Raw genomic sequence first — 16,293 nt, forward strand, 5'->3', positions numbered from 1 at the left:
ATTATTGTTATAACAATAATTATTACTATTATAATTATCATTATTATTGTTACTATTGTTGTTGTTATTTTGCAATGCTTAATCTTCAAAACGAAATTCTATTAGGTTTATTTTTCTCTTAGAATAATTGTGATTTAATAAAGCAGTCGTACTAAAACAGTTACGTAATGCTTTCAATTTTCTACATGCAGAATCGGGTTTTCGTAAAATTCGTACTCCCTTATTTTGTTGAGCACGCAATATTTGCTGGAATACACAAAGATTGCGATGAGCAATCTTCAGCTGTCCTAAAATAAACACTGCTTGTTGGGATTCGCATTAAGCTCGTTTACATCATGTGGCATTGTAATGAGATTCGAGTTTTTGAAGCACTGTTTAGGTAAACAGGGGTTGCTATTCACCTAAAGTACCTTATTTACCTAGTTGATGTAGTAAATTTTAAGAACAAGTGTGCAAAAACCAGTTATTTATTTATTTTTTAAATTGGCAAGTTTAAGGGTCTTTTTGAACAATCTGATTTTTTTACATTAACGCCTACAAGAGAAGTTACAACCATTTTTATCTAAAAACAATTTAAAAAAAAATTATTTTTTGTAACGTAATATCGAAAGAAAGAAAATAAGTGCACATTCTGAATGTGTTACTACATGAGAGCAGAATGAAACAATAAATAAAAATATTTATGCCTTAATTAGAATCATCTAAGTAGAAACAAAAAGAAACAAAATGGTTTTAGTTCAGTTTAGTGAACTTCATTCTGCTTGACCATTTATTAATATCTAATGATATGTAATTACACCTGATTGAAAATTAGCTTACACGATTGAAAATTAAATTTGATTTTGGTAGTTTGGTCACATTTTTTTTCTGTTATTTAAAATTATTTTTTTGTGGAAATTTTCTCTTATTTGATCTAAGCGTTCTCCTATTATCAATCGCAGACAAGGGTACTACTGATTTTGTAATTATGTGCTTCGCTGTCCTCTCGCTAAGACGGAATGAGAGAGATGTTATGTAAGTGTTTAGTAGATGATGGTAGTTAAGTTCCAAGTTCCGCAGACTGTAAATTGATTTCAGACGTAATTACTACTACTTTATTTGACTAATAAAAAAAATCCTATAATATTAATCAATCCCCAAAAACATACTCCAGTTATATAAAAGTCAGTCATTTAATAAATTTGAGATGGTTAGATAGCAACACACCGTGAAAGGAACTGTGGCATATATACCGGAACGTCGTGTGGGAAAATGGCATAATCATCTCCACAGATCTCTTTACTGACCTTACAGTTTTGAATTTGAAATCATGCATGGTTACGGTGTTTAGAGTATACTGTTTCAACATTAGGATCGTGTGCCAGCTAGGCTGGCAATTTGGGGCGCGCTGTTTCACTTTTCCAACTGTACCGTAATTTGGTGTGAAGTCCGACTTCTACAGTACACACATGCCGTAGAGACCTGTTTATAGGGTAGGCAACCATTCACATAATAACAACGCATTTACACAAAGAAAGGACAAGAACAGGAGAGAGAAAGTACGTCCAGGCCCGAGCCGGGATTCGAACCCGGACCTTCCTGTCACAATCAGACTTCTCTGACCACTATAGACAAGGCAGGCGGCATTAGAATCGATTGCGTAGCTAAATGCAATCATCTCGAATTGGGATTGATACTATTTACATGTTAAAGAAAACTCATTCTTCTCCTATACTGGGCGTTTGACCGCGATTTAGCGATAATTACAAGCAACACAAGGGTTGCAGCATCTATCCCACGTGCGGTGACTCTCCCGGAGTTTATTATTATTATTATTATTATTATTTGATCTTTTTAGGATGAATTTTAATGAGTTTAGGTTCTCAGACATTCAAGAGAAAGGTGTGACTGGTAGTTAGAAAATTGATATTGACGACCGGAAAATGAAGTGGTTTAATTCTGCACGAACTTCTATTTTTAAATTCTCAAAAGAAATCAAGCTTGAAATAAAAGTCACTTCGGAATTCATAGCATTCTTTTGATGTATTTTGCAGCGATATTTCATATGCAGATATTTAAGCTTTCGTTGAAAACAATCTACTTAATTTCAAACTAATTTAGTAGGGAGACTTATTTAAGGAAGAAAATAAATTTCGTGTTTAGGGCTGCTGTCTGTTTCTCCTTCCGAACTTGAGCCCCTGTTTTCTCCATTCAAGTCTGACTTTTCATTCCCTTGATGGAAATCGATTTTTGTGTACTCATGGATTTTTAAATGACATCCTGCTTAAAAGAAATGGATCTGCGCCGCAAATGTTGTGACGTGATGCTTTCATAGATATTATCCGAAAAGATATGTTTTATTTTGCCAAGTTAAAGCGGGGTAATTTAAATTCACTGAATAATTAACTCAGTTACGAATTTAAGTATTCAGAATGAAATGTCTTCATCTGTATTTTCTCTTCTAAAAAACTGAAATTAATGGTTTAAACTAGCAGCTCATTTGATTGAAGAGATACCGTAAAAAGTATAGAATTAATGTATTGTAATTTAATTAACTTCGGATTATTCCTTTTTCTTAAAATCGTCGTTTATAGATTTTTACTGTATTTCATGGTAGTATTTATTATACCACGGTAATCTTTTGCCAGCTATGTTTTAAAAATTAGAATGAGCAAAACACCAGCTTCTCCAAAGGTTTAGAGGCATTGTAAAAGCTTAGGATAATTTAGGCCGTTAGTGTCTCCATAATCGATAATTAAAATACTCGAATAGTTGAACATCTTGTAGATTTTATCTAAAGTAGTTCGATTTTTTTTTTTTTTTTTTGAACTCATATATCATTTTCATAGTTTTAACGCAACGTACGCTTTTTTTAAATCTTGAAAATACAAATTTTGAATATTGTTCAGTGTGTGTGTGTGTGTGTGTGTGTGTGAGAAATTTTTTTTTACATATAAACTATTTTTTTAAATCTTCATTTGGGCAGCAGTTTTGTCTGAAGAATCTCAAAATTTAAAACCGCACAACAGCACACGCGGTAGAGCACAAGATTTACAAAACAAGGGCCCGAGTGCCAATCTCGGCTAGCACTTAGATATTATACGTCGGTACGTTCTTTTCAGCTAGGATGATTACATTTTACTGGTTTGTAATCTACTAAAAACTGTTGGACTTCATACGACGCTTCATACGGCGTTCATACTTCAGCTAAATATAGCTCAGCTTATAATGGTTAGTTAATCGGCGTTCTGGAAAGCCATAATTTAAGAGCATACTAAAACATTCTTATATGTGGACAACAATTAAAGTACTACAAAGAGCCCCCCTTTTACCTCTCTATCTCTTAGTGACACACACAGAATTTAAACTATAAACTGTATCTATAGATTAAACTATATCTGTAAGCAATTCTTTGTGTAGTTTTGAAAAAAAAGTCATTTCCTTCGCTGCATCACGATAGACCTTTTTAAAAACTTTTTTACTTTTAATAATTGGCTATTGAAATATTTTTTGTAAAAAGTCTATGAAGAAAGGTATTAAAAATTTTTTTTAAACATTATTGATGCGAAATGACTCTACAATAAACCTTTCCAAGTAATTCATCTACGTCAGTTTAAGCACTAAAAGTTTTATATTAATCAAGTTTTACTGGTAGATCATCCTTAGTGAAATATTTTAAAGAACAGCCACCGATGTTTCTGAAAAATTTTGGTTCATCGTTTGTTTAAGTAACATTTCTGAAAATGGTGAGAACAATTTTTAAACGTAGCTTAGAACAACTGTTGTTTTTTTGAATGCATTTTTATGTATTAACTAGCCGCCTGCGGCGACCAGCTGGTTCGCCTTTTTACGCCAGGGTTGCCGCCTTCGGCGGCTGCATAGACAATTTAGCGACGGTATTAATCAATGTTTTTCTCTATATATCAATACTATCATTCGCCTTTTTACGCCAATGTTGCCGCCTTCAGCGGCTGCCTAAATAATTTTCGTGGCTGTATCAACCAATCTATATCTATATCATTATTAATTTGAATAAAATATTTTCTAGATCTATCTCCAGTTCCGTCGTTTGGAATATTTTTTAAGGAGGGGGAGGGGAGACACAAACGGCTTGCCCTTCATGCAAATTTTGTCAAAAAATAACAAAAAACACTTCCACTTTTACGTGAAAGCATTATTTTTTCAAAGTCACGGTGTGTGTGTGTGGGTAGGGGGAGCATTGACACCCCGTTGAAGTTCCTTAAACGACGGGCATGTCTCTTTCTTGCTGTCCATCTACTCTATCGACCTCTACATTTGTCTATCTATCTATCGATACGTTCTATGCGTATCTACCTCTGACAGTAATTAACAATCTTTTTTTATTTATATGCAAGCAGCAGCCTATGGCGGCTGTTTGGCTTACTTGTCATTCACCATTTTATGCCAAGAAGTCGAAAAATAAAAAAAATCGCGTCTGTTTTTATGTGAAAGCATTATGTTTTCAAATCGTAGCGGCGGGGGGGGGGGGGGTTATGACCCCCCTCCCGTTGTTGTTCTTTAAATAACGGGTCTGTATCTCTCACTGTTCATCGACCTGTAGATTTATCTTTCTCTAGATCCATGCAAATTTACCTCTGAGAGTAATTAACAATCTTTTTTTCAAAGAAGAAAAGTATTAATTCGAAAAAAAAAAACAAACATTTTTTTGTACACTCAATGTCTGTCTACCTATTCGATCTATCTCTAAATTTTCTCATCTATCTCTATTTATTTTGATATAACTTCCAATCTTATTCCCTAACAAAAAGAAAATCATGCAAAAAGAGCTCGCTTACTTATTTATTAAAATAGCACCAAAAATTGGTGTCTCTGTGGTACCCGGAGTTTGCAAAAGTATAAAAATCATCGCTTTTATTGAAATAAAAAAAAAAGAGACTGGGGCCAAAACGATCCCGTCCCGATGTGGTCCGTCTGATTAACCGAAATCGAATGTTTAGCAAAACGTCCGGGGGGGGGGGGGGGAGAAACAAATGAAATACCTAGAAAGAAAAAAAGCGAATGAATCCTTCGAAAGGAAGGAAAGAAAAAAGCAAGTTACTTCAGTTAGATCACATTTGGGTGCGTTACGTCATATTCGAAACGGTCAGCGGACAGCAGATCTTCGGTGAAGCGATAGCGCATATCTTCGTTCTGTCTTTAAAAAATTGTAAAAAAGAAAACTTTTGAATATTTTTGAAAACTTTTTTTTTTCTGTAGAGGACGAAATGTTCTGGCTACTACATAGTAAAATTGCAGAAAAGAGACTATTATATTCTTCGCGGGATGCGTTTAGAAAAAAAATTAAACCCAGAAAAAAAAGCAAAATATAGGTTTTCTCAAAAATTCATAAAAAATACAAAAATTGCTCTATCTTCAAAATTTTTTTGTTCAGCATATTTAAAATTAAATTTCCGACACTATAGTACAAAAAATATTTGTCTGGCACGATTGGATCGGGGTCTGTGAGGTTAAAAGTACTAAAAAGTGCTAAAAATCACAGAAAACATTAAATAACTTTTTTCTAGTTAAAATATCAAAAATCGAAGCCCGAGGTGCACATCTTCAGCAAAAACTGCACCTGTATACCAAATTTCATCTTTCTAGGCCTTACCGTTTTCCGAGGATGCGCGCCACACACACACACACAAACATCTTATTTTATTATATGTATAGATTGATTATTTTTTATATTTAAACAGATAAAACCGCTTTTGTGAGCAAGACGTGCAAAATTTAGATGTACATAAATGTAACGGTTATTCATTTCACAGTTAAGAAAAAAATGTTTAAAGATTTTATGCTCGCTCAAGTCCATAAAAGTTATTTCAGTGGTGGCAGTCATTAACATTTAACTGACAGGAAGGCAGAGTAACCTTTAAAGTTTAAAGGAATTAGCTAATTTGCTACAAGTGCAAATTGTAAATGGTTAGCCTTTGCTCCGATTGCAGATTAAGATTTGCTCTGAAAGTCTCACTTGTTTCCGTAATTATTCAGGAAGGTGGAAATAACTTGCAATTCAAACTGAAAAACTGCTTTCAGAAACAGTCTGTTAACTAACCTCATATATCGATTGGAAAGCCAGGTAGATTAGAACTCACGACAAGCAATCTGACTAACATAAATAGGGTATAACTAACATAAATAGATAACATTAACATTTCAATGTTAATGAAACATAAATTTCTATCATCTATCATACATATTTCTGTAATGAATAACGGTTTTCGTTTCCTTTTTTTTCCCGACTTTTGCAGGTTATAACGTTTTATTGGGCTTTTGCTCAATATCTTTTCCCTAATGTCCTGTATATTTTCAAAATTAGTGCTTCATTTCAGTGTAGGTTAAGCATCTTGAAGATTTTTTTTTAGTTATTTGCTATCACTATCAATGTCAAAGCAAAATGTGTTCCTAATCCACTAAGACTACACTTTCTCTCTGGTGAAGGATTTAAAACCTTTTGATACAATCAGTTTTTCGGATTGAGAAAGAGGTTTAATTTATGTAGAAGAAAAATCGTTTTTACATAGATTTTTATAGAAGAAGACATATTTTATAGACTTCTTATACTGTATATTGTTTAGAATCAATCGAGTATTTGTCAGTCAATATAAATTTATGCTACACTTATCTTAATATGATTATTTTATTACTTTCGTTTTATTTTCATTTCCTCTGCTAGAAAAAACCATAGCCAACTGCTTTTCATGATTTTCATTATTTACGCAGATTTATCTGACCTTGGTGTCACGCTCTTGAAAACTCTTTAATTTTCGTGATTTGTATCGTGACAGAATCTAGTTTAAATGAAATATAAACGACTGAAATGTAACTAATCGAAATTGTTTAGTATTAATGATGCAATCACTGCGGGTTAACTGGGTTGCAAAGAGAACGCAAATGATTAAAAATACAAAAGAAGTTACAAAAGTAGCACAAAGAGAATAATGAAAGTACTCTTGTAACTTTCGTCCTTTTTTTTCGCAAAGGAGAAATAGTACATTGCTGTTTTGATGATGATTTGACTTTGAGAGTAACGAACCACCTTCTTTCATTGCAAATTACAAATGAAACCATTCACTAGTTTCATTCTCTGTATAGAGAAATTGAAGAAGGAAACTTTCGCCAAATTAAAACTCAAAACCATAAAGATATTTGCTTCTCAGTAACAGGGACGTAACTAGGTTATTTTCGAGCAGGGGCAAGACCTCGTTTCGGCGCCCCCCCCCCCCCCCCTATACAAAAAAAAAACTCCGAAAAACTTTATAACGTCAACACCAGGGCTCCTCAACGTACACTACGGAGAAAATGAACAAAATACTCGCTCTCAATAATATACAATAATAATAATAATTATTATTATACAAGTGAAGAACATTGAAAAGATCAAATCAAAGGCCTATAGGTGCGCAACGCAGCAAAACTAAAAAGCCAAGTAAATATATAAAATATACAAGCCAAATAACAAGTTTTAAACAGTTTTTAAGAATAATAATGATGAGAAAAAGAAAAATATAAGCCGCAATTAAAAGAAAAAGTTGAAAGATTGAATCCAGAGCTCATCAACCGTGGAGGATTCAATAAATATATTCGAAAGACCAAAAATTTAAACTACAAACTAAAAAGAAAGTGTTTAAGCTCCAGTATATGTAATACAGAAAAACATATTGGACTAAACGCACCACATGGTAAACTATATACTATAAACAAGAACTTAAACCTAAAATTAATATCTTAAATAAATCTTAAATTTTATTCTACTGTCTGACCAAGGATTGTATGGAAAGACAAACATCCGTTTTACAGCCGGAAATGGACGAATCTATTATTTTTTACCGATGTCAGCATTTGCAGAAGCAGAGTCTCTTTCAAATGAGCGGAATACGTACATCAAATTTTTTTCTTTCCCCCCCTTATTCACATAGATTCGTCTTATCTGGACGTTTGAAAATTCCATGCAATCCGTGGTTGGAGAGTAACTATCAAATTTCAACGCGAATGGAGCACAATCACGGAGAAGACGGTTACATATGAGCCAAGGACGAATTTTACACAAAATGCATTTGCAACTTAAACATATCTTGTAATGTAACTTTTCGTTACACCGTGACGGAGTGCTCTTTAACCAGTAAACCAAAATGATAAATAGCATTCCATTTGGTATCATTTTTGAACCGTTTCACCACCGCAAGCCACATTTAAATTAGGCAGTGAAAAAGGAGTCCGCTGCCTATAATGCCATAAGCCTTATAAATGCGACTTTTTACGTAATTATAAGTTTTTATATAGCTTTATCTTATCACTGTATTGCATTTTTAAAAATAGCGATAGTGGGTAAATATCATTAAGTATTTTATTTATTGTTTTACATACGAATTATTCAAGGAAAATTATTTTTGTATTTCCACAAAAGTATTTAACATCTTGTTGCATTATTTCTTTTAAAAAATAAATTTAAAATTATAACTTCAATAAAACAGAAATATTTTCAGTTATTTATTTTAAGTTTATTTTAAGTATTTTAATATACCTACTGCAAGAATACTACTACAAGAAAAATAACAGTATTCAACTACAAAAGAGCAACATATCGCAATAATGCGTGAAATAATTTTAAATCCCCGATAAAAAATTTAGTATGTTATTTGTTTTTGTTTCTTACTTGAAATTAACTGAATATTACTATACTTGGCTTATCCTGACTTTAAGCTGACATGTTACTATAATTCGAAAGGACAGATTATCTTATTTAAACATTTATTTTAATAATTTTTTGAGAAGAAAATTGGCTGCCTCCCGAACTTTAAATTGAATCTCCATTATTGTGGTGCGAGATTTTTTTTCCAAGAATGAGAAAAATTGTAAAATTCAACAAATTTGTATTACATCATTCAAATTATATAAACAATGCCTTTCTATTCTCCTAACGTCTTTAGCGTTTAACCACGATGATTAATAAGATGAAGATTGTTAGAGGCTTTTTTTCGTGGTCTTTCGCTCGCTTTCTAAATTCAGCTTCGGATAGTATTTTCGACATATCTAAAAATTGGTTTAAAACTATACGAGATGAGCAAAACATATCCTGAGAACGGAAAAAAAAGCAGAATAAAAGTAAGTGATATACGAGCTAGAGAAGATACTCTTTAGAGAATGATTCTGTTGGATAAAGATAGTGGCTCCAATTCCTAAGCCATGGGCTACGACCAAGGGAACAGTGTAACGATTTTCCCTTAGGTCCGTGAAGTGGGGTAGACAAATTCTCGTTATTGTAAAAGCTGAGAGGAAAACATCATGTTGACAACTTTATGACGTTTAATTGTAAAAAAAGGACATTTGAGCATTTCTGCTGTTTTGTAATGGTGTGTACTTCCATCAGCTTTGCTCCTATATTTCTCCTCCGAGAGGGAGATTCTTAGATAAGATATAACAAGTACTGGTCACTCTAGGAAAACACATTCATGCTATTTACTGCGCCCTCCTACTCTCTCTCTGTCTATCTTTCCCACTCTTTATCCACATTAAACCATGCAAACTTTCTGCCAGTGCCTTCACTGCGTGTTTTTTTTTTTTTTTTTTTTTTTTTTTGGGGGGGGGGGGAGGGGGGCTTCTAATAACTTCTCCTTTTTAAAAAAAAAAATAAATTTAAGCGTTTATTTAGTCAGTTTAGCGCCCCCAAAAGCTGGCGCCCGGGGCGTGAGCCCCGTCTGCCCCCCTCTAGTTACGTCCCTGCTCAGTAATATGCATTTCATTAATTTTAATCTTTTCAAATTGTTCAAGGTTGTAGCTTTATTAATCACAGTTTAGATGCTTGTATTTTTGACGAAAAGTGGAAACTCTTTTGAATGCTGCCAGAGATTATTTACGTTATTTTTACTGCAATTAATCCATCATTTTTTATTTTTTGACACTTCTCAAATTTCACAACGATAGCTAGTTTATTTCTGCCGCCTAAGTCAAGTGCACTAATATATTCTGATTTTTTCTTGTTTAAGTATGCTAAAATAAAAAATGTAAATATCGCTTTCTTTTTCAATAACTATTATTAGCATTAACTAAAATGTTTGCTTATGTCTTATGTTCTGCAATAAAAATATGCAGAACTTTATTTGAAAGAAAGAAATTGAAAGGAGCTTATGTCAAAGGAATAATTTACCAACGTATGAATGACAAAATTGTTTCTAAATTTTTGAACCAAAATAAGTAATAATTTTATGTAGCTTAATTTTCTACACAAACTTTAAAATCAATTTTGAAACATGAATTTACATGATGAATTGGGGAGTTCATTTTGTGCCTCTTTATCACTTGCAGAGTTTTATATCAAAAGCATCTTAATGGTGAGAATAATAAATAATAATAATAAATATTGTAATTATAAGTAATAATAGTAACATTAAAAAAATACAGAAATAATGATAATATTAATTATATAACAGAAATAATGATAATAACAATAATAATAATAATAATAAGTGTACCAGTAATGCAAAAAAAGTTTATGGGAATAAAGTGACTACCATTTCCCAATGAAAAACGCGTAAGTATAATTATGTTATAAAAGTACGCATATGGAGGTAAGGGCAATTATTTGAAAACATTGCTCATTCATAAAATATAATCTGGACGTAAGCATAAATTGAGTCAAAAAAAAAAAAAAAAAACAATACAATACCAGGATAGTTTTTTTGACTCAATTTATGCACCGTTTATAGAAGTATAAGTTTTAAAGATAGCGTAATTGGGATGTTATTTTTTCTGTTTACCTGAAAAGCAAACAAATAACTATAATAACAGACTATAATAATAATGATAAATATCTAAATACCGAAATGTTTATTTTCAAATAATTTTCAGCAAGTTTTCTACTAATCTGTGACTAAAAATTTATTAAACATTTTAGATATATCTGATGAATATTACTAAATTAATTGATTTACATAATATTAAATTTGTATACTTGTATTTATGTTGCATACGTAACCTACATGGTTTTAAATTCTAATTAATGTGTAGTGTTTCCGTTATTTCTATTATAAAGTTGCGTAATAGACGCAGAAAAATAATTCCTAAGATGATGGTTATCCGGGTCTTTCACCAACTGCGAATTTTCAATTAAATTATTTTTTCCCATTCCTTAAATTAGGTAAAATCCTCTCTAAGGGCTTGCGGTAAATCCAGGTAGAAATCTCTACTCTAGATTTATGTTCTAAATGTTATGAAAAGTTTAGTCACTTTAACTGAGATTTCCGATGCGTGTTGAAATTACTTTTGATTTGCACAAAAGAAGTGTAACTAAAAACTTTTTCCCATATGCAATCAATTTAATACATACAAACTTTATTCATAGATGTTAACACACAATACTTTGGGAGCAATTTTACTTCAATTGTTTTTAATTCGATTCTTTTTTTTTAATTGATTGAAAAAAATAACTTTACGCATCATTTTTATTAAAAGCCATGATTAGCAAAATAAAACTAATGTTCATAGATCTCTGTTCCTTATCTGACGCTTAGAAAGATGATGTTTACTTTTCTAAGACTTTATCTGTGTTCCTTTTTCCTACCTGCCGTATTGAGATAAAATTTATCGCTAAATTGCTACCAGGAAAAAATATGAAATCTTTAAATTGAAGTGAGCAAACATTAAAGGTGCTCTAGTATGACTGATTGAATCTCAGTGTAAAATTTAATCAGATTTTCAAGTCTTTCTTATCAAGAGTATTATGCATTGAGTTCTTAAGAATAGAAATGCAGCGCGTAGTTATCTTCAACTTATAAGAATAGTAATATGAATGCGTAAGGTAGGATATTTTATCAAGAACGATAAAAAGTATTTTTGATTGAAAAAATAAATGTCAAAATATATTTAAAAATGTAAATTTGATCATCAACAATGATAGGTTTGTCAATGGGGAGATAGCCGCGAAGCGCTGAAAAAAGAAAAATTGAGCAATTACGGAATTCTGTCGAGTTCATTTATTTATTCCGTGAAATAATGGCTCAAAAATGAAAATTTAATTTTTCTAGAAATTCTTAGAGTGAACACATTTTATTAGAGCTTTCTATATTAATGCATCAAAAGCATTTACTTATTCAAATGAATGCAGTTCTATTAAAACTATGCAGTTAGATTTTCTCGAATATAAAGCCAGTCATTACCGCCATTCATTGCACTTTACATTTATTTGTGAAATTTCGCATTGTAATTATCATCTTAAAAGGTATGTTGTTTGGTCATAATTGTTTTCCGGGCCTTTTAAAAACATTTACTTAAAATAAAAATGCAGCAAATCGGCCCAAAATTTAGTTTTTAAGAAAATTGTAGCAACTCGTGAATGAAATAATTGATGAACAATGTTACCAAGAATAAAATGAAACTGCTATTTTATGGGTCGTGAAACCCCTCTTGTTAAATTCAAAAGTGCTAAACACAAAACAGTAGTGTCGAGAGTAAATGTGACATCAATAACCAGTGAGTAAAACTGACAGCAACGTGTATAAAGTACAAATAAAGTAGTAAAAAAGAGTTTAAAAAGTTTTGCTGAGTTTTTAACTCTATTTTACTACTTTATTTGTACTTTATACACGTTGTTGTCATTTTTACTTGCTGAGTCTTTAACTCTATTTTACTACTTTATTTGTACTTTATACACGTTGTTGTCATTTTTACTCATTCCATAGTACAAAGTTTTTCGACTGCTTTTTTACAAACAATCACCAGTAATTATAACAAAGGGTCGGAGTACAAGTACACTGCAAAAAATAATTGTTGTTTTTACAGTAATATACTGCTTTTTCCTACAGTTTAATACTGCTGTGCTAAATAACAGAGAAAAACTGTAAAAATATTTTAGATTGCGCAAAACGATGCGCAAAAGGTGTTTCTTTCATACGGGAACAGAAACTAATGAATTCAAGATATTGGCAGCCATGTTTTTTGATGATTCGGATGTGCTGAGGCAGAACTGTTCAACTGTAATTCAAGTTAAAGGTAAGTGCTGGTTATATTATATTCATTCCCTTTTCCTCAAAATATAGTTTTCTTTATCATCGAAAATGTATGTAAAATAACAGTTTATTTTGAAATCGCAATTCGTATCCTAATATTCGTTGATGCTGACTTTGCAATTTCTTATAGTTGCTAAGTTGTAGCGATTGCTTTCTAGCAAAAATCCGAGTAGTTGTTGTGATTCTGAATATTTTATTGCACGTGTGATAGTTTTTAAACATTTTCTGAAACTCAAATTTTATTTAAAAATAAATCAATTCCTTTCTTGATCGTATTTAAAGTTATTAGAACATTAAACTTTGTGTACGATTACATTTTGTGTTATATACTATGTCAGTGCTTAAAATTTAAATTTTTATTTTCTCTAGTGAATTTTTAACATATCGCGATTGACTTCTTTCTTCTGTTTTTTTTTTCTTATGTTCAGTTTTAAATTCTTTAACATTTTGCATTTAACCATTTTATTGAAAAACTTTACGTTATAGCATCAGTAGCTTTTATACATAATTCGATGAATAAAATGAAAATAAATAAAATAACAACGTGACAGAGAGACATGCAAACAGTATACAATTTACTGATATTTTTTGCTGAAGAATTTGTCACTGTGGAAATACAATACTCTGATGTCTGAACGACTCAAAATTCTCTGAAATCTGGAGCCAGCTTTCATACTTAACGGTTGAAAGTAAAATAATAATAATTGAAAAAATCATCAATAAAGAACTCAAAAAAAAATAAAAAAAATAAGCATTTTAAAATACAAACACGAAACCCTTGTGTTTTAAAAGTTTTATATTTGCGTCAGCAGGAAATTAAAGTTTTACTTCAGGAAAATTGCAGTAGTACCATTGAAACTTGGGAACGTAAAAATAATTTTAGAAACTATATTCAAAGGCACTCGATTGGAGGTCACGGGAAGTCTCTATGACCTCCCCAAAAATGCCATACTGGGAAAATTTTGTCTGGCTATTCGGCAAATTTGGGGACATAATTGTAATGTTGCAATTTTTAAATTCTCGAATGTGCAAATTTCATTAGATATTGTACTTAATTGTGCTTACTTAATGTGTGCATTTACCAGTATTTTATTAATCGGCAAATATTTAAGTTCCATTTGGCAAATTGAGATTATACGCCTTCCCAACATATTTAAGTTCAGGCCATGCCTGGCTATATTTTAAAATTTTCAGCTTTTCATTTCTGATCTGGCAGTGTTTCGTTCTCGTCAAAATTACAGCTTTTAAATTTAAAGTAGAATATTTACATTATTATGCATTGTTTGTCATATTTTATTCGCTCTGAAGGGCATGCTCATTTAGAAAAGTAGATGCTCGAGAAACTACAGTAGAATTTGAAACTCTTACAACCTTGAAACTCATCACTTTCCTTACATTTTAACTTTTAAAACACTTTGAGTCTTAAATTTTGGCATCAACATGTTCAGGATGAAGACAAAAAGTATATTATAAATAACGAAAAGTGTGATTCTGTACTTCACTGTCTTTCACTGCTTATCAAAAGTAAAAATATGTCAGATTGTTATCCGTGTAAAATGAAAAAATCGGAGAATTTCGTTTAAACCTGTAACGGAGATTCAAGCCAACACCCGGTAAGACCTTTTGCACTTGAATACGATGGGTTCCTTAGCAGTTGAGTTCTTTAAAGCGGGGGGGGGGGGCGATTATTTTCACAATAATAGACGATTTTTCAAGAAACTCTCCAGTTTATTTCTTTAAGAAGAAAAGAGAGGTTTAAGAACATTTTGTCAGGTTTCAAAAGATAAGAGAGATTTGTGGCAAAGCTCCGATAACGGAAAGGAATTTCTGAACTCCTGGTTTGAAATTTACCTTAGCGACCAAAGCATAATAATCGAAAAAACCAACAAATCCTCTAGTTAACAAAGTAGCGTCATAGAACACTATAAGTCAACATTAATTGAATGGAAACTTTGAAATGAATCGGGTTTGCCTCAGCAGTTCTGAGCCGAAGCAGCTATGTACTTCCACTGCTTACGGACTAGAGCGGCTTTAAAAGGAAAAACCAAACCCTTTTTGAGCTTTTTGGGGGAAGAAAGCCATCTATTAAACAAAACCTATTTTGAGCTATTTGGGGTAAGAAAGCCATCTATTAAACACTCCCGAAGTTTTTTTGGATGCATTTCGTATATTGGACTTCCAAAACAGAAAATAAACAAATTGGATATGAGAACTCAACAAGGAGTCATGGTAGGATATGCGTTTCATACCAAAAGGTTACAGAATTTGGGATCTCAAAAATCGCGAAGTGACAGAAACGCTGAATGTTAAATTCGATGAAAATAAATTCTGGACGACCCCCCCCCCCCCCCTCAGGAACGAGAAACAGAGGAACACAGTTTTATTTCACTACTGAGTAAATCTGAAGTAGCAGAAGAATATCCTGAAAATCTTAAAATAGCATGTTGAGAATTAAATGGGTTAAAGCAAGTCCAAGGCAAAATAAAGAATACAGGGATAAGTATTATTCTATTGACACGACGGTTCTAAAGTCCGAATCGTGAAGCCGAGGTTTATTGTTCTGAAAATAACATTGAATATGACACAAAATATTTTAATTTCACTTGTTATGATAATTCAAGACAAGTATAGGATTTTTATGAAGATAGAGGGGGATAATTCAAGTATGCTAGAAGCTAACATTTCCGAGATTTAAATTTGGCAAAACGGAATGGCTCAAGAAATTCAGGTGATATGAGAAAGAAACGTTTACGTATTGGTTCCACTGAATGAAAGTTTTAGAAAGAAAAAAGGGTACAGATGTTTTTTTTTTAATTTAAAAACAAATGAGCAGAATGAAATAATGCGCTTCAAGACCAGACTGGTAATTTTAAATACCCACCAGGTGGGGGGGGGGGGGGTACTTTTCGAAAGTGTTTTCTCCAGTAATTTCCTTTCCTTTGATTGAGGCTTTCTTTTCAATTTTTGTGTATAAGCTACATTGAGTCCATTTCCATGTAGATGTTTGCAATGCGTATCTATATGCGGATGTAAAAGAGGAGATTTGTGAGACAACCTGAAAGGTTTGTTCGTCCCTGAAATCTAAATTTTGTCTGTAAATTGAATAAATCATTGTCATTCTGATACAGATTACGCCTCGAATCACGACGACCGGATTTCAATGGGGGGGGGGAGGGGGGCTTGTAGTGTTTTTGGATAGGGTACGAATAATATGGTGGTACATTCAAACAAAAATGCGTACAACTGTCAACGATGGAAGCGGAGTATATTTCAATTAGTGAATAAT

This window comes from Uloborus diversus, chromosome 3 (genome assembly GCF_026930045.1).
Source record: "Uloborus diversus isolate 005 chromosome 3, Udiv.v.3.1, whole genome shotgun sequence".
Lineage (NCBI taxonomy): Eukaryota > Metazoa > Arthropoda > Arachnida > Araneae > Uloboridae > Uloborus > Uloborus diversus.